This window comes from Lynx rufus, unplaced genomic scaffold (assembly GCF_022079265.1).
Source record: "Lynx rufus isolate CCGP_SWC_20201006 ecotype Redwood Valley unplaced genomic scaffold, mLynRuf1.p SCAF_7, whole genome shotgun sequence".
In the NCBI taxonomy this organism is placed as follows: Eukaryota; Metazoa; Chordata; class Mammalia; order Carnivora; family Felidae; genus Lynx; species Lynx rufus.
Genome location: NW_025814889.1, coordinates 103,920,224 through 103,942,727, shown reverse-complemented (window position 1 = coordinate 103,942,727; position 22,504 = coordinate 103,920,224).

The following is a 22,504-nucleotide window of genomic DNA, read 5'->3' as shown; positions in this document are numbered from 1 at the left end:
TCCTTTACTTTGTCCACTGCTGACTGTTCTATATCCTCCACTACCACTGCCACAGCCGCCATCTTGATGATCCGATCCAGAAAACCACTGCAGAAGTGAGAAAACCAGCCTCAAAGGAAGGATACCTCTGATAAAATTGAATCCAAGGAACCCAGAGTGACCGAGTAGAAAACTGGAATAATAAAAATAATAATCATAATGCTGGGTAACATTTATTAAGCAATTAGGTGTGCCGAGAACTCTTCTAAGTGCTTCATATATGTTAAATTACTTAATCGTCACAACAATCCTGTAGGTATTACGTAGTAGTTTAAATCTCATTTTAAAGAAAGAAAATGAGGCATGTAGGATTTTTTTTAAACCATTTCACAGCTAGTAAGTAAGTGATAGGGCCATGATTCAAACCCAGAAACATACGTTCCAAAGCCTCTTTCTTTAATCACTGTGCTACCCTGCCTTTTTCTTCGATGGCTCTTGCCCTTACATGTCCCACCCTTCCTCACAGACATGTTCACATAAGCTTTCCAGGGATTCATTCTCACCCTACTTACAGCTGGAGTTATCCAGTTCACCTTTACCACTCATCCCATACCTCAAAGCACTTCCATCACTTTGGTTTTATTAATTTCTTACTGCTGCCCTAAAAAATTACAAGCTTGGTGGCTTAAAAGAACACAAATTTATTGTCTTGTAATTCTGTAGGACCGAAGTCCAGCACAGTCTCACTGGGCTTTAGGAGGCTTCAGGGGAAAATTCATTTCCTTGACTTTTCCTGCTTCTAGAGGCTCTCCACATTCCTTGCCTCTTGGACCCTTTTCCTTCTTCAAAACCAGCAAAGGTGGTTAAGTCCTCACATTGCAGTGCTCTGACTTCTGCTTCCTCATCGCACCCACTCTCCTGGCTCCTTTTCTCTCTCCATCTTCCACTTTTAATTATATCAATTATAGATCCCACTTGGATAGTCCAGGTTAATATCCATATTTTAACATCAGCTGTTTAGGAATCTTAATTCCATCTACACCTTTAATTTCCCTGTAGCATGGAATCTACTAGGTATTAGGACGTGGCTATATTTGGGGTCCATTATTCTGCCTACCACAATGACTCATTAAAAAGTTAGCAAAGCAGGGGCACCTGGGTAGTGCAGTCAGTTAAACTTCTGACTCTTGATTTTGGCTCGGGTCATGATCTCACATTTCATGGGATTGAGCCCCGCAGACCTGGTTGGATTCTCTGTCTCCCTCTCCCTCTGCCCCTCTCCTGCTCACTCACACGCAATCTCTCTTTCTGTCTCTCTAAATAAATAAATAAACATTAAATAAAATTAACAAAGCAATTTGATCAGTAAAATTTACACTAATATGGAAAAAGAGCTTTTATTTAAAAGCATAAAAAGAATAACTAATCTATGGAATTACAAAGCAAGGGAATAAGAAAAATAATGAGAACATTTGGTGCAGATGGTTCTTCCCGGTGGGTATTTCAGTGACCCACATTTTGGAAGCCCAGTCATCTCTCAGCTGCTGGCATATCCCTCAGGCCTACCCCCTCCCCTGGATAGATGAAAAGATCCAAGACTCTTACTAAAATTCACCTGTTCTGAGTCCCATTCCCTTCGGACGTGTAACTATATAATAAGTTAATTCATTAAAAATTCATTTGGTAATTAGGGGACCTGTAGACAGTTATTCAATATAGGACTCAGTAAAATGGTCTGTCCGTAAGAAAAAAATATGTAAAACTCATAATAAAATATGTGGCAGTTAGCGAGCACTCCAAAGTGGTAGGGTAGTAGTAGAATTACAGTAGTAAAATGTCACTAACAGATACTGCTTGTGTGTAATATGTTGTTAGGTGACTCCTGAAGAAGCACAATGGCCTTGTGCATGGCTTTCAAGCCACACTGCAGGCCCCAGGGGCTTTTAGGCACATCTCTAGAAGGCATGCCAGCTGGAGAGTGTTGATGCAAAGTAGGCAGATTGCAAGGCCTGCCACAATTTGTGAAAATCTGTTTTGTATATGATGCTTCACATTCATTGAAATAAAAATATCCACAGCCTTGAAAAACAAAGATTGGAAACCACTGTTCTCTCTGGAAGGAATGATTCCATAATGGCGGAAGAGGGACAGGTCTTGGGGGAGTGTTCAGGGAGGCTGCTCCTCCAGATCTGACCATAAGGGCAGCTGCCTACTCTTTGCTACCTGGTGTCAGGCCTGAAACAGGCCTGATACCTGCTTCAGAGAAGGGATGTTGGTGCTTCCAGCCTGTCAGAGAGAAGCTTTGCTGACTGCACCTCAACAAGATCCCTAAGACTCACACTGTAAAGGTTATCTATCTTTTGCTTTTATGAAGAAAAACAGAGTCATCTGGAATAGGGAGGAAGAAATGTTTTACATTTGAAATGTTTCCAAACTGGGGTTCTGTCTTTCATTTTAAGGAATAACTGTGTCTTTTCCATCCTCATTCGATAATTACTTCCTTTGCAAACATCAAACAATTTTTTTTTTCATATGTGAAAGATTGTGCATGAGTGATAGGGCCTAAAATAATCCTTGCTGTTCTCACATAGCACATGCTCTTTTGATATTTTTAGCATATTGTAGTTGACAAATGAATACTAATCACTGATTTCCCTTCACTCTTTTCCCTCCTTTCAGGTCCTTAAAGAGAGGCTACTTGATCAAACATCTGATAGTCACAAATTTGAAACCGTGCTTCACAATCCCAGCACATAATGAAAGGAAAAGACAACATTGATAATTATACCTGTCAAGAAGCTGTGACCACGTGATATAGAAGTTCTTCACCCAGGCAACTCAACACCTTCTTTCTCTGGGGCTGAATCCCCACTGCTCACGCGCTCTTTACACACACAGACCTTCCATGCACTGCAGTGGGAATTCTCAGTGTGTAAAGGGAGCAGTTTTCTGGTCCGCAGACTGAAATAGTACAAGAAGAATAAAGTCCATGACTTTCCGATAAATCACCGGGCCAAGATTAAATGAATCTTTGTTCTACAGCTTTTCCAGAGATTAACAAATCCCTCATTAGGCTATAGTTTAAACTGCATCAGTTCAAGGTTGTCATCACTTAAAAGAAACCTACTCATTGCCCTATACCCTGACCTCTTCCACATCCATATTGCTGAGTTGTCTGAATTAGAATTCCAGTTAATTGCAAATTCCACCTTTATTCCCCTTATGCTATATTTATACTCTGTTCAGGTTCTAGAAGCAATTGGCTTTTTATTTTCTGTTTCCATGAATTTTATTATGCATTAATGGAGAGGGACAATTTTAGCTCAACTTTTGGTTTGCTAGAGACACGGATAGAGAACTCTAGTACTGTATATTTTTTTAATTTAACTATCACTTGTATCTATGATTATTAATTCTAACAATATAACATGTATTTATTCCACAAAATATATATTATCAGAGTGTATCTGTTACAAACTGAGGTCTTTTCTTACCAAATGTTATGAATCTGGTAAGAGAATACTAGCAAAGGACCTAGCTTCATGAACTGATCCTCCTGTGATATTTCCATATAACCCTGCTCTCAATATTTGTTTGTTAAGTTTTATATTTTTTGATTGATAAACTCTGGGTAAGTCAGAAATCTTTCTGTCTACACTGATATGTTGTCATAGAAATTTATTTAATATGTTAAAGTCTAAGGCTTTACAAAACTCAATTATATATGTTCATACATATACAAATATATGTGTCACACGAGGTTTAAATCAGTTTCCCCAAAGACAAAGTGGATATTTTTGGCAATCTAAGATCAAAAGTAGTATTCCTTTCAAAATTAGGCATATGTAAATGAGGATATTAATTTTGTGAATGAAAAATGCTGCTCCTTCTAGAGGGAAAAAATACGTAATTCATGACACACATTCATATAGGAAAATAGACAATGTGATATCATCTCTCAGAAAGTATCATTTGCTGGAAAATGAGCCACCTCTACAGATCTTCACTTTTGACTTATGGTAAATCTAAGCACATAAGTCTGATTTTACTCATTGGAATGAATAGAAAGCAATAATTATTTGCGCAGTTAAATACCTTAGGCACAAAAATGTACCTGAAAAAAGAATACACGTTCAGTTGAAACATTCTAGAAAGATGATTAAAACTGAGGCCAATATTTGAATGTTTCTTTTTCTCAAATGCAGAAACTGATTCCCCAACATAAATAAATTTTACATTTCAGATAGTCCCCCAAATTAGAAATTTATGAAGCTCACTTCAGGAGCTATTTCTTGAAAACAAAACCAATCAGAACTACCCAGTACATTTTATTTTGCCCTTTCAAAGGGTGTTATTATCAATACCAAGTTCTGCCTACTCTTCACAGTGCATCACCCAACAGACAGCAAAGAGCAAGGAAGCTAGGAGGTACACCAATTCCAACAACCATCCTGAAAACATATCATTTTTTACTAGAGAGAAATGAGGGGGGAGGGGAGGGCAAGGGGGATGACCCTGAATGTTATGTAAAATAGGTTTACAAAAGAGATAAGCATGACTAAATGGAGTGAATGGAGACTAAGTGAGTATTACTCAGTTTGAAAGAAGTAGTTCTCATTTTTATAAGAAAAATTTAATAAAACATATATTTTAGTTATCATTTAACAAAGAAATGTTAAAGCTATTCAGGCAATGCACAGATTCTCATAAAGGGAAATATTTGCACCCTTGTAATGAGAAAATGGTCATTTCAACACATTTCAATGCCTTGTATAAATTTGAAGTTCAAGATACGTTTTCATTTAGCCATAAGTGTATGGTTGATATTAAATTATCGTATATTTTCACATCAATATAAATCTTATCATGGTGTTACAGAAGCAGCTATCAAGTGAGCAGATACTTTACGTTTGTGTTTTCTAGATGTCTTTGTATGTTATGCTTCATTTGCATAATGGTTAAATGCTAATAAATGTATGCCAAGTCCTTTGTCAAAGTGAAGGGGAAATCCATCACAACTAAGGTATCTAAAGACAGAGTACATGTCACGGTGGTCCTACATACAAATGATACAATGGCTGGTCTTTTTTTTTTTTTTTTTTTTTTTTCAGTAAAATCTGGGTATTGAAATATAAACCTTCCCTTAAAGTTGTAATCAAAAGTAGCTGACCCTAAGACTTAGAGAGGTCCTTTTGAGGTTTTCTAAGTTTCACTGAAGCCGGAGGGAAAGGGAAAAAATTGTACTAATGTTGTTTACTATTAATGATCTTGGTAGAGCTATTGGCATGTCCAAAGTCATATTAAAGACATAACAGGTGCCTCTTACATAAAGCTCAATCCTGAATATCATAAATAAATTAGATATTCAAAGTTAGGGGGAAAATCTGGTATGACTGTATCTTCTTGATCCTCGTGAATTTTAGTTCTTTCCCCCGGTCAGATTGGTGGCCAGATTTTTCTAAACTCTTTTCTGCAGTGATTTTGAAGGCCAGTACTCGGAGCATACTTCAGTAAAAAGAAAAGAAAGAAAAAAAAAACAAACCTGAACCTTTTCATTTGGAGCATTTACATTTTGATTCTGTTCCCATTTGAAATAGAACATCCGCATGGAGATAATGAGCTTAAGTTACAATTGACTTTGGAAAGAATAACAGACTTTTGTGCTCCCTCAATCATGTAATCAATAGGGAATTCTCTTGTTATGTGAACTACCACTATCTTTTAAGACAATGCTAAGATCTAAATGCAAAATCTAGCTTTCAGGGGCTTTTTAAGAATTCAAGGCTGTCTCCGAAGAACTTGGCTAGAGATGGATTACATCAATTTACAAATGCAGTTCTCAACCCGTGACAAATCAAACTGATGTGATCTCACTTCATTTTACTCAGCTGTGCCTATAGGACTCCAAGACGTTGGGATATTTTGTCTACATTATCTTAAGCCTCTATAGATATCTGTTAATGTGTGAATAATGTCTGAGTTTCTCATCTTTTAGCTGGTTTGTGTTTATTATACAGCCTGTTAACAAAGACCAGCTTTAGATAGCATTGTGAAGTAGAAATCAATGTTCTGAAGATTCAGGGAAGCCAGTGTTAGGCAGTATCTCCCCAAAAATGGGGCAGTCCTACCCATCTCGTCCCTCTCTGGATCATAAACTCCAGGAGCGAAAGGTCTGTGACTGCATTGTGAACTGCCGTATCCCTGGCATCTGGTATGATGCTTGGCACACAACAGGCGCTCAGTTGGTGTTTGTTGACTGAATGAACAATTGGATAGGTTGATAGACAAATAAGTGAATGTTGCTTTCAGATAATCTGAAAAATTTCACCAACTTACAGTAATTGGCACTGTAATTTCTGAATTTCATAGTCAGAACCAGATTTACTCTTTTCATAAATAAATGCTTTTCAGATATATGAATTTGGAATCAATTACTTCAAAAGCTTCAAGGATTTGAGGGCATTTAGATAAGGGATAGTGTCTGGGGAGTAAGATATTTTAACAATGAATAAAACTCAGCCTTTCTAGTTTTTTTCTGAAAGCTCCCTGAGTTATTTTGCAAGGGCGATTAAAACATAAAACCCCAGTTATGAATTTTATAAAATATTATGTTTTAATTTTTAAAAAGGAAGAGAAGTCATGTCATCAAGCACATTTTTAATATCTCTTTCAATGTTTTATCTCTTTACTAGTAACATTTCTCTAAGGAGTTCCTAGTAATTGGGGACACATCTCTAAATCTTCTGCTTTCAAAAGATCACTTCTTTCCTATTTGATTTCTAGGATGTACCTGAGCTAATGCTTAATCGCGTAGCAATTAAGACTTTTCCACGTGTTTATTCCTTTAACAAATATTTATTGTGCACCTTGTACATTGCTAGGTCCTAGAAATGTAATGGCAAACAAGACAGACCTAGTGCCCTCCTGGAACTTACTATGAGGAACTCCTCAACACTTTGGTAGAGTTTATTCTCCATCGGGTCCCTCTTCACAGCCGACAGAAGAAATAAAATCCCTAACTCCGTGGAAATCATGAAAGAACCCCCTGCAGACACTTACGTGAACTTGCTTTTCAGACACATCACTCAAAAATACTGCTCAGTTTATCCATACACCATAGTTCTACCCCAGCAAGGTAGGTAAGTCATAATTTATTCATAATGAACACTTACTGAACTCTCACTAGGTTCTACTGTTCTTGGTACTTTCCATAGACTACATCATTGAATCCCTTCAACAACTCCAGTAGGTTTCGTTTCATAGACAAGAAAACTGAAGCACAGATATGTGACTTGTCCAAGGTCACACAGCTAGCAGATGAAATTGGGATTTGAACCCATGCGGTGTAACACAAGAGTTCATGTGTCGAACCATTATCTGTGGTTTGGGGGACACCATTACATTAAAAATAGGAGTCATTAATATAAATGGGTCACTGTATATAAAAGTACTTTGAAGTTGTAAAGTAGTATGCAAAAACATAGTAGTGAAGTTATTATGCTCAACAGACCACATCAGTGGCAGAAGCAGACTGAGAACTCAGTCTTATGTTACAGCTTACTCTTGTGAAGAACACTTCAAGCCAGGGACACGGATAAAGTACAGATCCAGGAAATTTCTGACATGTGGGAAATATGTCAATGACTTTTCAGAATTATTTGTTAGCCACTGTGTCTATCTGGTGCTACAAGAAACAAAATCCCTTGCTGTAAGGGCTTAAAATAAGTACACAGTGTGGAGCTGAACCAAGGATATTTCACATTTATGGGAAAAGATCGGGCAATAGTACTATTTTCTCACCATTGCATGTGATCGCGTCTTTCCAATTGTTTTCTTCATTTTTCTGAAAGAGCTGCAAAATTGTGCAGTGGTTCAACCTGACCAAAGTGGTATTATGCTGCTGGGAAGTAAAAGTATTAGACACCAGACTGGAAGTATTGTCTTCATTATCAAATGACTTTTAAGTTCATTTAAAATACGGATATTGAAAGATGTTTAGATGCTGATGGTGCCTGAATATTTAGACGCCAAGTTCCTTGCCCTTCTTCATTCCAAACCATACAGTGGGGGTCACACTACTAAGGGGTAGATTCTAAAGCCAATAGGAAAGGCAGAAATTGAGATTGGCCTAATGTTAGAACCACAATCAGATGGATGTGACCACATTTCCAGAGGCTAACAGGAACTGACACCTTCTGTGGGGAGAGGGAACACCTGCTTCCATCTGATTCACTCACAAAGACGGATCCCACACATGATTTACATCTGTTCTCTCTCTGCCCCTCCCAGTCAAATGGGCATGTTCTACATCTTAAGTTCTGGTTCCTATTGGTGGCAGCAAGGAACCTTCTTAAAACTTTTAATACATCATTATTCTTCCCTAAGCAATTAGCCCTTTCAAAATAATTAACATTTTGCAAAATTTAGCTTTGCACATAATACGCCAATGGGGAAATTCAAATACTTTATTTCCAAAGTCATACTTTTTAACATCTCTCTACCTGCCTTTTGTCACCTTTATTTTTACTGATATTACCATTCTCTGTACAAATACCGTCCTCTTCCTCACTTACCGTTTACATCGATTCTTAGACTTTTTAGATTTCACCTTTGCAAAGTCTTTTGAAACTATCTTCTCTTACCCATTCTAACTATTCCTACCCATGCATAGCACCTTAGTATTTTTTAACCAGGACTTTCATGAACTTTTAACTGTTGTCACAATGAACATGTCTCCCTAAATTTCCCTATATATTGGTGATAGGTAACTCGCTCTATTCCTTTGTTCAAAATCCTCTGATGGGTCCCCTATCTCTCTCTCTCTCACACTCACACACACACACACACACACACACAAAATCACATTCTTAGTCTGAACCAGAGCACTAATATGGTGTTGGGGAAGGAGGACGTTATAGTGCTCTCCCATCCACAAGTGCAAAACCTAGAATACAAAACGTGATGATATTGAAGTCTGGTGTATGGACTTTGAAATAGAAGTCATGGGATTTCATGACACTGAAAAAATTACAAGTTCTTTTTCAAGGTGAAGTTAAATGCAAAGAGAGACTAGCAGTGTTGTATAGTGAAAATACCAAGATTCCATCAAACAGTGACCCACAAATTCCAAAGTATTTGCTTGAGGTGTATGTATGTGTGTATGTGGATGGATAGGCCACCATGCCAACATTAGGGAGAGGTATAGGTTGAGATATATTTCCATACTATATGGGATGAGTGTATTTCCTAACTAGATAGCACTGCAGTTTTAGCCATCTTGCTCTTTTCTAAAAAATTATTTATTTATTTTTATTTTTGAAACAAAGCATGAGCAGGGGAGGGGCAGAGAGAGAGGGAGACACAGAATCTGAAGCAGGCTCCAGGCTCTGAACTGTCAGGCCAGAGCCTGACGCCGGGCTCAAACTCATGGACGGTGAGATCATGACCTGAGCTGAAGTCTGATGCTTAACCAACTGAGCCACCCAGGTGCCCCACTATCTTGTAGTCCAAGTTGACCACTACCTATTGCTGGAAACTGTCTCAAACTTTCTTTCCCCTGAGCTTTTGGTTATTTCTGAAATGCTTCTGTCTTTCCTGTATCTGTGCCTGCAAAAAAAATTTAAGGCACATTTCAAATGGTCCCTCTTCCAAGAAGCTTTTTCTTATTTTTCCACCCATATGTTATCTACCCCATCATCAAACTCCACTGTGACATTTGTACCATTCTTTAGCTCTTTTCTTAGCTTCCCTTATGGTATACCTATTTGTGTCTTTATCATCCTAATTTGCCCCACAGTTAGTAATTATGTATGGAGTGGGTGTTAATATTTCTTAAAAGGAATTACCTTTCACTTGTCAACTTCACAGAATGGCTTCTGCATTATTTTGGGGTCTCAGTGTTCTGAAGCTCACCCGTGAAATTTATCTGAATTGAGAACTCAACACCAGACACTTTTAAAAAAGAAAAAATGCTAATTACTGAGCATTTTTATTAAAAGGAAAAGAAAAGGTACAGAATAGTGTTAATTCTTATCACTGATTTCCTAGGTTTTTCTGATCTGACTTTTTGCTCTTAGGATGAATGTGAAAGTTGATGTAAATATTTTAGATATCACCACCACCCCTCCTACACACATACACATACACAATGGCTTTACCGCTGATTTATTCCCACATATAAAATTGGTTGCATATTTCATGGGAAAACAATGGTAAAGGGTAAAATTAGGTTTTGAGTGAGCAACTGAACAAACAAGATGGACACCATAATAGTACTTCTGATTGGACTCCAGTCCTTTATTGATGGTCCTGCCTATCTCTGCTGTTCATTAGAATATAAACTTATCTACTGGTTATTAGTCCTCTCCCTTCCCAGGCCACCGGGCCACTACATCAGCAAGAGGGAATTGGGAGACTAAATACATTGTTTTGACAGCTTTAGTTCATATAGGAAAAGTTAATAGAAATCAAAGCATTTCTCCAGCCCTAGTCACACATCATGTTCTTTTGTATGGCCAACACAAAGGTTTATCTGAGTATGACATTTATATAACAAACAAATTCAACACTTAATTTAAACACGATACTAATTTATTTCTCCCCACAGGATAGAAACACAGTATCTTAAAGGAAAATTCCCACACATAGATTAAGACCTGCACTTTTTTTTTTATTCTTTAAGTTAGAATGATTACAAACAGAACTCCAAGAAATCTCCTACATTAACACAAGATAGTTTCAAAGAGTTTAATTGCTACCTGTGTAATAAATTTCCCATGGGCTTTTTCCCCATTAACTGCACTTTACCTAAAAGATTTAAGTGTGGGAGGCTGACTGGCAGCCATGGAAGGAGACCCACAGAGGGTCCACACCTGGATGTTTTGTAACACAGCTTCCCAGGATCTCATCCCCAGCTTTGCAGATCCAGGCTCACTTGTTTTTTCTAGGAATACTCAGGGATAGTCTTAGTTAATGCCTGTTTTCTCAAAGTAATCACTAAAAGCACTCCCTTTAACTCTTAGAAGTGCCCCAATTTAGACAACACATTATGTTGTCAACTTACCTAGAAGTGGTGAAGCTCTAGGATGATGGTTCCTGTTAACCCTCCTCAATTCACCAGATGATTATAAGGATTCTTTCTTGTTACAAGTCATCAAAACACGACCCAATAGAGCTTGAGCAAAAAAGAGAATTAACCACCTCCAAAGCAGGTCAGATTCAGTCTCAATGTTGATAGCTTTCTCATTTCGTCATACCCCTTTCTCCCTTCCTCAACTCTGCTTCTCTCTCCTCTTCATGGCCCTTTTTCTCCCTGCTGCACTCAGTTCCTTCTTCTTCCTTATCTGTTCCTTTCCTAATCCTGTGTAGCACCACACCTATATCCTTATAGCTCTTAATCTAAAAGGGAAACTAGACTCTTTTCCTCAGAGTCTATATTCACACAGACTCCGAATGGTCTTGAATCGAATCACCATGGGAAAAAGTGACATGAATGGCTCAGTCTGGCTCACGTCCTCATGTCTACTGAGTGTTCACTTTTTAGCTGTAGAGAAACCAATATGAGTAGCATACAAACACTTCTACTACAAGACAAGCTAAGAGAAGAACTACAAAGGGGACATGATATAAAAATGAGGGTTCAATTATAGCAAAGAAGACATTGCCTGAAGAAATTCGAAAAATCTTGGAAGAAATGCCAATTGAAATGGATGTTAAAAGTTAAGCGGGATTTTGGAAGAGCATTGAGATAGCTGTTGACTGGAGGAGGAGCACTCCCCCAGATCTTGGGCTTAAAACTGGAATCTTTCATTCAGTTTTTAATTCTGAAGCCCACCAGTTTAGGCTGGGCTCAGAGACAGTTATTTTGGGAGTGGCTGGTTGGGCTTCCTCATGTGTCCATAGTCAGTTGCACATCAGCTCAGCAGCTTAGCTGACTACGGTTGGCTGACTTCTAACTGAGGTAGCTCAGCAATCCTCTACTCCAGCAGGCTAATTTGGCCTTGTTCTCTTGACAAAAGAAGGATTGAAGAGAGAGTAGAAGTCCACAAAGCCTTTTGAGAATTTAGCTCAGACCAACACAATGTCACTTTCCCCACATTCTATTGACTACAAGTCACAGGGCTAGCCTAGACTCAAGGACTGGGGAAAGAGTCTCTACCTTTTGATAGGAGAAGTTCAATACAAAGGGCATGGATACACAGAGGGACATAAAACTGAGCCATTTGAGGTCAGTCTGCAACAATGTTTTTACTAAAATAAGATGGTTGTAAAAGCATCTGCATAGGCAAAGCTACAGTTAAGAGCTAGCTAACATTTATTGCTTATTGTGTTTAAGCAATAACATTTAAGCTTATTGTGTGCCAGGCACTGTTCTAAGAGCTCAACATATATTGACACGTTCTAAGTCTTACAACATCTTTCATTTCAGAGAAATAGGCTACCTGCATATGGAAATCTAGATGTGGCTTATTATTAGGTTTATTATTATTAGCAAACATAGTTGAATCCAGGGCCAGAGATTCCCTATTGTCCCTCATCAAAAGTCAGATTTCTCTGCATATTTGGGTTCCCAGATGCCTATGTAGAATATGACAGCCAGTAGGATGATGTATTAGTCAATGTTCTCCAAAGAAAACAGAACCAATGAGAGATGGATGGATAGATAGATAGATAGATAGATAGATAATTTATTATAGGCATTGGTTCATGTTACACATTAGTATGGATGCCAAGAAGTCCCACAATCTGCCATCTGCAAACTAAAGAACCAGGAAAGCCGGTGGTGAAATTCAGTCTGAGTCTGAAGGCCTTAAGGCCTCCTGAGAGCCACGAGTGGCTATGTCAAAGGGCAGGAAAAGATGGATGGATGTCCCAGTTCTGGCAAGAGAGCAAATTCACTCTTCCTCTGCTTTTTTGTTCTATTTAGGTCCTTAATGGACTGAGTGATGTCCACCTGCATTGATGAGAGTGATCTTTACTCAGTCTACTGATTGATATGCTAATCCTTTCCAGAAACATTTTCACAGACACTCCCAGAAATAACATTTTATCAGCTCTCTGAACATCTCTTATCTCAGTCAAGATGACACATAAAATTAATTATCACAGATGATACCAACCTCTTCCTCCAAACAGAATGCAATCTACTGAGGCAGATATAATAGGATGCTGAGAGGATTTTTTTTCCATTGGTCATAATTATGGCTAAGGCTTGAAGCTGAAATCAGAATTTACCAAACATTACCATAATATAAATACAGCTTTAGACTTTCTAACAGGTAGTAGAATTGGCTCCACTCACTTTAACCCCTACTCCATCACCAAAAATCATAACAGCAGAGAGAAAGAGAGAGAGAGAGAGAGAGAGATACAGAATACAATATTTTTAGAGAGAAAGTTTTCCATCTCTGCCTCCACTCCCATCCAGCTCAAGCCATGTGAGAGAGGGGAGCTTCAAGGCAATCTCTCACAGAAGTGTAAGGGTAACTATAGGAAAACATCACTGGGAACTCATTCCCTTGCTGAATGGTTGCTGAGCTGTGGAAATCTGTAGTTCCCATGGTGCCGTTGCATCTGGAGCTGAGTGTAATGATAGGGTTCTCAGGAAAGTTTTGAGATGTGTCCCTTCGGTGTGGGGGTACACATGAACAAGGATGCCAAAGACAGGGAGCCTCCTCTAGGCCCTGTCCCCAAGGCTTGAAGGGAATGTGGTGGGAAGAAGATAGGGACAAATCTCTGCCTCATTGCAATACCCTGTGGCCCTCAGGGTACACAGAAGAGGGTTCTCAGCAGTGCCAGTGGGTCCATGTGATGAAGTATAGATTAGAGGAGGGACTTGAGTAAATTTGGATGTTACATCAATGTCAAGTTGTTATACAAGCTTCTAAATGCTTATTCTCACTTATTTTTGCCTCTCCCCAGTAGTAAACCATTCATGGACCAGAAAGAGTCCGTGAACCACACTTTGAGCATGAAAGGGAAAAGATTTTGCCAGAATATGTCACTTTGCCATGACGATTATTTTGAGCTCAAGGCAATCAAGACCCAACAGACTTAAGAAAAACTTTTACCTTTTCCTTAATTACCTAAAAGAATTTAAATATGGGGCCTGTCCCAGAAAGAGACCTAGTATGAGATAAAATTTCTATCTGAAAGACCTAACTGTAAGGCAAGGCAAACATCTAATTACTAAATTAAACATCTGTTCTTCTTCTTATTGCCTTGTGAATTACTCTCCTCTCCTTTGAAGGCCCCTATCCCATTCCATAGCTCTGGATAGCATATAAGCCTCAATTGCCTGACTTGCCCTGGAATCTTATATATATTTAGGGCTCCTGTACGGACTAAATTAAACTTGTTTTTCTCCTATTAATCTGTCATATGTCAATTTAATTATTACAGCAACCAAAGAACCTAGAAGGAAAGAAGGTAAAAAGTTTCCACCCCTTCAAATAGTACAGTTTATGTACACTCTGCAGAAGAACTTTGTATCAAATGTAAACATTGCAGTTTTAATTTTTTTTTTTTTCAACGTTTATTTTTATTTTTGGGACAGAGAGAGACAGAGCATGAATGGGGGAGGGGCAGAGAGAGAGGGAGACACAGAATCGGAAACAGGCTCCAGGCTCTGAGCCATCAGCTCAGAGCCCGACGCGGGGCTCAAACTCACGGACCGCGAGATCGTGACCTGGCTGAGGTCGGATGCTTAACCGACTGCGCCACCCAGGCGCCCCTAAACATTGCAGTTTTAAATAGAACCAAGATTTAACTTCAACAGACAAAAGCAACCGGAAAGTTGTGGAATCTGCCCAAGATATTGTCAAATAAGATTGCAAGGGGGAATTCAAAAAACACATTGCTGAAAAAAAAAAGTAGTTGAAAAAGAAACAAATGCCATTTATACCACAGGATATAAAGATTTTTCAATAAACTCATGAACATATAATAATTCTGTTGCATTCTAATTTTAAACTTTTTTTTTACTTTTTGCGAGTGCTTCCATTTGAAGAAAGTCCAATTACAACAATAAATCTGCTTCAAAATTTAACCAATCAGAGCAAAAGCCCTGTGTGATGTTATTTATAAGAGATATTTGGTCTGTGCTTGGCACAAAGCTCCTAAAACCCTTGGAATTTCCTGTGAAAAGAGTGGGAGAGGCATCTTTGGTTATGTTAATGAAGTGATTTTTGGAGAGTCCCTCGGTCACCTAAGGATGTGGGCTAATTGCCAGTGGAGCCAATTCCATGATTAGAAGGTTGGAATTTTCAGACTACCCCTACTCTCCCAGGAGAGAGATTGAGTTCGTTCACCAACGCCAATGATGTGATCGATCATGCTGATGTGATGAGGCCTCCATAAAAACCCCAGCAGTCAGAGAGCTTCCCGGTTGGTGAACCCTTGGAGATTTAGAGACAGTGCTGTGCTGCAAGAGGGTGTGGAAACTCCATGCTTTTTCTCCATATCTTGCCCTACGCTCTTCTTGACTTACGTCCTTTTATAATTAACCAGCAATCTAGTAAATAAAGTGTTTCTCTAAGTTCTGTGAGCTGCTCTAGCAAATTGGTGGAAACCAAGGTGGAGGTCATTGGAACCTCCAGTCTATAGCTGGTTAGAATATCAGCTGAAGACACCCCACACAGTGAAGTTCATGTAGTGTTTCCTGAGTCTAAAATGAAATCTCTTCAGTGCTCATCCTTATCACCTGTTCCATTTAGATGAAGCTTGGTTCAGGTCAGAGAGAAGCATACAAACTTCTCAGAGAAAAGTTTGCTTTCCCAGCCTGCTAAAGAAATTGGATAGGCCAATAGATAGAGACCTATTTGTAGTTCTCTGCTGAGAAACTTTCAGAAATGTATGTGTTCGGGAAAAAAGCAAGCAATTGGACCTACAATTTTCATTTCAAACGTACTTTTAGAGAGGGATCGCACTCAACATAGCATTGAGAGATTTGCATTTCTTGTTTAGTATTACACAGAAATACACCACATATAAAGATGTCGTTGTCATGCATCTCTTGACTGATATTGAACAAAGAAAGTCGAACTCATGCTCCATTTCCCAAGAGTCTGAAGCCGCTATGTAAAAACTCGACAGTCGTGGCTTACCTTCTCTGGCCAGTGCTTACAGTACAAACTGCACCTGTATTTTTTTTGTCTTTCAACAAAAAATACTCCTGTCTTGAGAGCTGTTTCTAATCATGGGAAGCATGGTAAATTCAGTGAGAATTATCATTTGTTACAAAATGTTGGGGAGGGGGCCCTACATGAAATTGAGGTTCTTAAGTTGTTTGGATTTTGTTTTCTCTGTTCTATGAAGATGATGGTAAAGACTTGAAGAGTAGCAAATTCAGTGTAAGCATGTCTCTTTCCCAATTGAATATCACTTCATCCTGGGGATGGCATTAAGAGGTTGGCCTTTTCTTTAAATATAAATCCATTACCCACACTTTATTCTTAGAGGAAACTGAATCACCGTTTGGTGTGTGTATGAGTGTGTGCTCGTGCGTGTTAAAGAAAAAGAAAAGGAACCAGAGGAAAGCCTTGGTCTTATCACTCCAGCGATTGAGAAGCATTTCCCAAAACACTAATTTTCCTCTCTCTTCCAGGAATGACTCTTAATCTCGCTTCTCTACTTTTTTGTTTCCTAACAACAGACCTCCCAGACTATAGCTCTGTACACTTGCAATTAAGCAAAGAGAAATTTGTAGACATGTTAGGATATACGTGTTATATCATAAAAGGGTCATTTAAAACTTTCAATGAAATTAAGAAAACAATGACATAACCTAATGCAGGACCTACCTGCTAACAAAAGAAGAGACAAGGATCTTCCAAATGCAAATTTGAAATATTATATTTCTTTTAATGCGGCCTGGAAATTGGCACATGGCTTGCAACTGCAATTTTCTATCTGACCACCAGGTAGCAGACAAAGCCTCTTCAATCACTTAGACATGAAAATGTCAAAAATTACCACAAAGGGAATGCCAATAAAGCCAAAGAAATAAATTGCATTGATAAACACAATGGTTCTTTTGCTTTAAAGATAAAGGATGCCAGAAGGGGTAAGTTAACAGAACATCTCAGTAATTTTTCATCTCAATATATTTAAAGGGTTTAACAACCATCATTTTGCTGGTTTGAATTGAGAAAAGTGTCTCCTCTCACTGGAGGTGAGCCAGTACTAAAGGAAATGTGTGCCTCTGTACCCTGCTTACTTCCTGAAGTTACTTCACATGTCTAAAGAAAGCGGACATGGTGATATCACCATAGTTAACCTGCAGACATGGACTTCCCTAGGAGTTCTCCTTAGTCCTAGCAAATCCAGCTGAAAGAATACAAGCGAGTTCACGATTTCACTTAGTGTGTACGTGCCAGGAAAGAGTTTAGTTTAGTCACTGGCACATTTTAAATTAAATTCCAGGCCATCAACTATCCAAGCCACACAATCATGGTAAAAATTCTTGTTTACAGGCAAGTTTAAACAAGTTATTCTTTAGTACATAAGATCACCATGCCATGGGCCTTTAATTTAAAGTAATCATTTAATGTTTAAAAACCTCCCCTGGTTTAATGTTTAAACAGGACTTTTCCATAAAATAATCAGTCTTGGAAATGATTTGGAAAATCTGTCTTTGAAATCTGCGAATCCTAATCTTCCCTTCCCAGTTCCTGAACTCTTTTTCACTCTCTAACCCCATCTTCCATCTTCAAGCACCAGTGTATACGAGATTGATAAACACCTGTTGTCACAACCTCAGTTGCTAGAAAAGACAGAGTGACCAGTTTCCAAAGCTACCCTTCTGGGCACCAACTGCAGGTTTATAGGGCTTGAGTACTTAAGCTGAAGGAAGGAGGCACAGCACAAAACTTTAGATTCAGAATGCTGGGTTTAAATCCCAGCTCTGCCTTTCCTAGCAATTCCTTAACTTTTGTGCCATTTCTCTTCCTCTTTTATAAAGCAGAGAGAGTAGTCGTAGGACCCGGCTGTAGTTGTGGAGCTGCTTAAGCCTTAAGTGAGATCATGGGACCGTGTGCCTGGCATGTTGCAAACTCTTAATGAGTGTTAGTTATATATCGTCATTACAAGGGAGTGTTTTGTTTTGTTTTGTTTTGTTTTAATAAACCTCTTCTCGGGGCGCCTGGGTGGCGCAGTCGGTTAAGCGTCCGACTTCAGCCAGGTCACGATCTCGCGGTCCGTGAGTTCGAGCCCCGCGTCAGGCTCTGGGCTGATGGCTCGGAGCCTGGAGCCTGCTTCCGATTCTGTGTCTCCCTCTCTCTCTGCCCCTCCCCCGTTCATGCTCTGTCTCTCTCTGTCCCAAAAATAAATAAAAACGTTGAAAAAAAAATTAAAAAAAAAAATAAATAAACCTCTTCTCGAGTGACTGGAATCATTACCCATGGCAGGTATTCCCTTAAATAGGCCAGAGCATTCTGAGCTGGGCTATGATTTAATGCCTAGACTGCAGTTTGAAGGAACAACTGTTCATGACAACAATGCCATCTGTGTAACCCTGCACAAGTCATCCAATCTTTTTGAAAAATGAACCCCTCGATCTGTAAAGAAATGATATTGACTAGACGAACAAATATTGTAGTCTCAAAGCTGTTTCTCAACTAAGGAGTATTAAGGTAGGATCTCAGATGACTAAGACATCTCAAGCCCAGCACATCCAGAACCGAACTCCTGACCACACCCTCCCTGCACAGTCAGCACCCCTGTCTTAATTTATGGCAGCTCCACCCTGCCAGTTGCTTGAGCTGTATACACTGGAGTGACCCCCAAATCCACTATTTCACTCACATACCACATCCGGCACATCAGGAAATTTGGTTGGCTCCAGTTTCAAAATATATCCAGCAGCTGATCACTTTCCATTACTTATTACCATCATTCTGGTCTCAGCCACCATCTCTCACCTAAATTGTTGTAATAACTTCCCCACACCCAGTCTATTCTCAACACAGCAGGCAGATCCTTGAAAATTACAAGTCAGATTAGATAACTCCTCTGCTCACAGCTCTGTAATGACTCTTCACCTGGAGTAAAAACCAAGTGTCTTACAATGCCCTCAAGGCTCCGTTAGCCCCCTCCTCTCTGATCACATTGTCCTCTGTGACAGAGGACACCAAGCCTTTGAGCTAGCTCTTCTGTGTTCCCAGAATACTCTCCTCCAGACCAGTGCTTGACCAATTCCTGCAGATTCTTCAAAGCTTTGCTCAGGTCTTAATTTCACAGCATGACCTGTCTTAACCTCTCTATTTCATAAAGCAAACTGCCTGTCCACCCTGCTCATGCTCTGAACCCATCCTACCCCATTTTACTGACTCTTGTTCCTTAGCACTTACCACCTTCCAACACATACATCTGTATGTGCTCTCTCTTCTCTCTCTGTCCATTTTGTTATGCTGCTTATTTTATTTTGTGTATTTCCCTCTACTAGAATACAAGCTCCACAAGGGCAGGGATTTTGATCTGTTTTACTCAACTACCTAAAACACTCAATAAATATTTGCTGAATGACTGAATGGTGTGAGGGGAAAAAAGTAGTATGCAGAGAGGATTTAAGTTACATTGAAGATTTACTAATCACTAATCTAGGCACTTGTCACATATTCAAGCTTTTGCTAACACAGATTTGTATCATCATTTCTTGCCCAAGACTCGCTTTTCAGCTACCAACACCAAATGGTGAGACACAATAGTCATATCACTACCTCTTTGTATATAATTGGATTAATGTACTAACAACAAGATTAATAGGAACAGAAATCAGAAAGATAGAAAAATGGCAAATTCCTCGAATGGAGCTTCAGAAGGTAGTAAGTATAGCCCTTACATGTTTCAGGGTCCAGCAGTCAAGTTTGCCAAATAGAAACTGACACTTGTAAGCCATTTTCTTAGGAAAACTGGTTTGGATGCAGACTATCAAACAAAGTTAAAATCAATAACTTATAATAATTAGTTAATATAAAAGATAAATTTAAATTTAACTTAAATTTAAATTTAACTTAAATTTAATAGAAAACTAAATTTAAAACAAACCTATAATGAGTGACCATGATGCACTAAGCAACGTGTGAGCAGTGGGGAGGATACAAAATGAGACATCATCTTTGCCCAATAAGAGTAGGACATATAGGACATGTACCACCAGTAATTATAATTCACCGCAGAATGTGACTAGTGCTATCATAAAGGTACAGAGCGCAATAGAAAGACAGGAATGAGCATGATTAATTCCAATACTTGGAGATATTCACTTTTAAATTTCATTTTAAATTTGTGCATGTGTTTATCTCCTGCAAGATGCTTCAACTAAATTGACCCCAGCCAGCTGCAAATAATTGCTATGGGTTTTCTTTTATGTTATCAGACTCTATGCTCTTCATTTGTCACTCCCTCAATTTGATTAATGCTTTGCAAAGTACAAAGCCCTGAATCCTGAAGCTTTAAAGATTATTTTTTTAATCTAGTAACTTCCTATAAGCTAAAATACTACTGGGCTCAATTTAATTCAGCTTATTATCTGAAATTGAAATGAATCAGGAAATACGAAGTGTGAATCTCATAAGGCATAATTCAAGCATCTATCACATGAAAAATATTGTGGTATTAGCCTCGTGAACACTAATATCTGATTGTATTTCATACAGATGATCAAAATTTTGAATATATAACCAAACCAAAAATGATGAGGAAATTCCTATGCCAATATTCCCTTTTCTAGTGAATGATAAACATCAGAACCAGAAACTTAGGAATTGTCTTTGAAATCTCCCTATCATTCCCCTCACCCAAGAGCCAATTCAGAAGATCTTACAGATTTTTACCTCCCCAGTACCTTTCGGAAGTATCCATTTATCTCCATCTCCTGTCATGCTAGTTCAACCTACTACCATACCTCACCTGAACGATGGCACTAATATCTGGTCATCGTAAATTGACTCCTGCCTCCTACAAGTCATTCTCCACATGATGGCAAGAGTGATTCCCATTTGTGTGTGTGGTTATTTGGGGGATCCTGGGTGTCAAGAGCTAAGTGACTCATAGTTTTCAGTTCGTGGCACGGTATCATCATGAGTTCGTGCAATGTTCCTCCCTTAGTTTACATTTTCTTATTTTCTCCCTCTACTCCCCATCACCATTCTTTTCTTCTCTCACTCTGTTTATTCATATAAGTAGATATATTTGTAAGAAACATGACATTATTTCAGCATAATGGGTTTTTAAACTGTATAAATGTTATTGTGTGAAAGATTATACTCTGCATCTTATTTTTATTCACTCATCACTATGCTCTTAAGATTTCGCAATGTCCACATATATCAAATCACCATGTGGTACCATTTCAAATGTATCATATTGCCAAATTTTACTATTTTGGGGGTCAATTTTACCTCAGTTAAAAAATATGCCTACTTATGACACTGTTTGTTCCTTTAATTAAGTACCTCCACCGCTGCCTACTACTTTCCTGGATGCATTCCCTACAGTTTTCTTCACCAGGCTACGAACATGAATTCTTATGTCTAATACGTATTTCTTGAGCACAACTAAACGTCAGACAATTTTCTAGGCCATGGAGATGATAAGAGAAAATAAAATAGACAAAAATCCTTGCTCTTCATGAGTTTATATTCTAGTGGCAGAAACAGATAATAAACAAGATAAATAAGTAAAATATAGGTTATGTTAGATGATAACAATCACAGGAGAAAAATAAACAGAAAAATGCATGGTTAAGTGTGCAAGGATAGAAGACGGATGGTCAGAACACATTTCTGGGTTGTTGAGAAGGTAATCTGTGAATTAAGAACTAAAAGAAGTGAAGGTATGAACCATGTGGGTATTTGGAGGAAGAGCATTCCAGGTACAGAAAGAGTGAATTCAAGTCCCGAGGTGGGAGTGAATTAATGTGTTCAGGAAATAGGAGGCCAATGGGCTAGAGCAAAGTGAACCAGGGAAGAATAGTAGAGGTGTGATTAGAGAAGTAATATGGAAACATCTCCTCTAGGAATTTAGCATTTGTGCTAAATTAGATGAGAAACCACTTAAATATTTGAGTTGTGGAATAATATGATCAGATATATGCTTCATCAAGATGTGTCTGATTACCGTGCCAAGAACAGACTGAAAGGGGCAGCAGAAGCAAGGAAACTAGTTAAGTGGTAAGAAGTTATTTAGCTTTTGACATATTTAGAATGTAGGGGCGCCTGGATGGCTCAGTCGATTGAGCATCCGACTTTGGCTCAGGCCATGATCTCAAGGTCATGAGTTCAAGCCCCACATCAGGCTCAGTGCTGTCAGCAGAGAGTCTGCGTTGGATCCTCTGTCCCCCCTCTTTCTAACCCTCCCCCCACTTGCACTATCTCTCTCTCTCTCTCAAAAATGTAGAACCAGTATTTTTAATAAATCATAATAGCTTATGAAATAAAAAGAGTCAAAGGATTTTGGCTTGAGCAACTGAAATAATGGATTGTCATTACTGAGGGGGAAAGATAAAAAAAAATTGGCTTTTCCCATG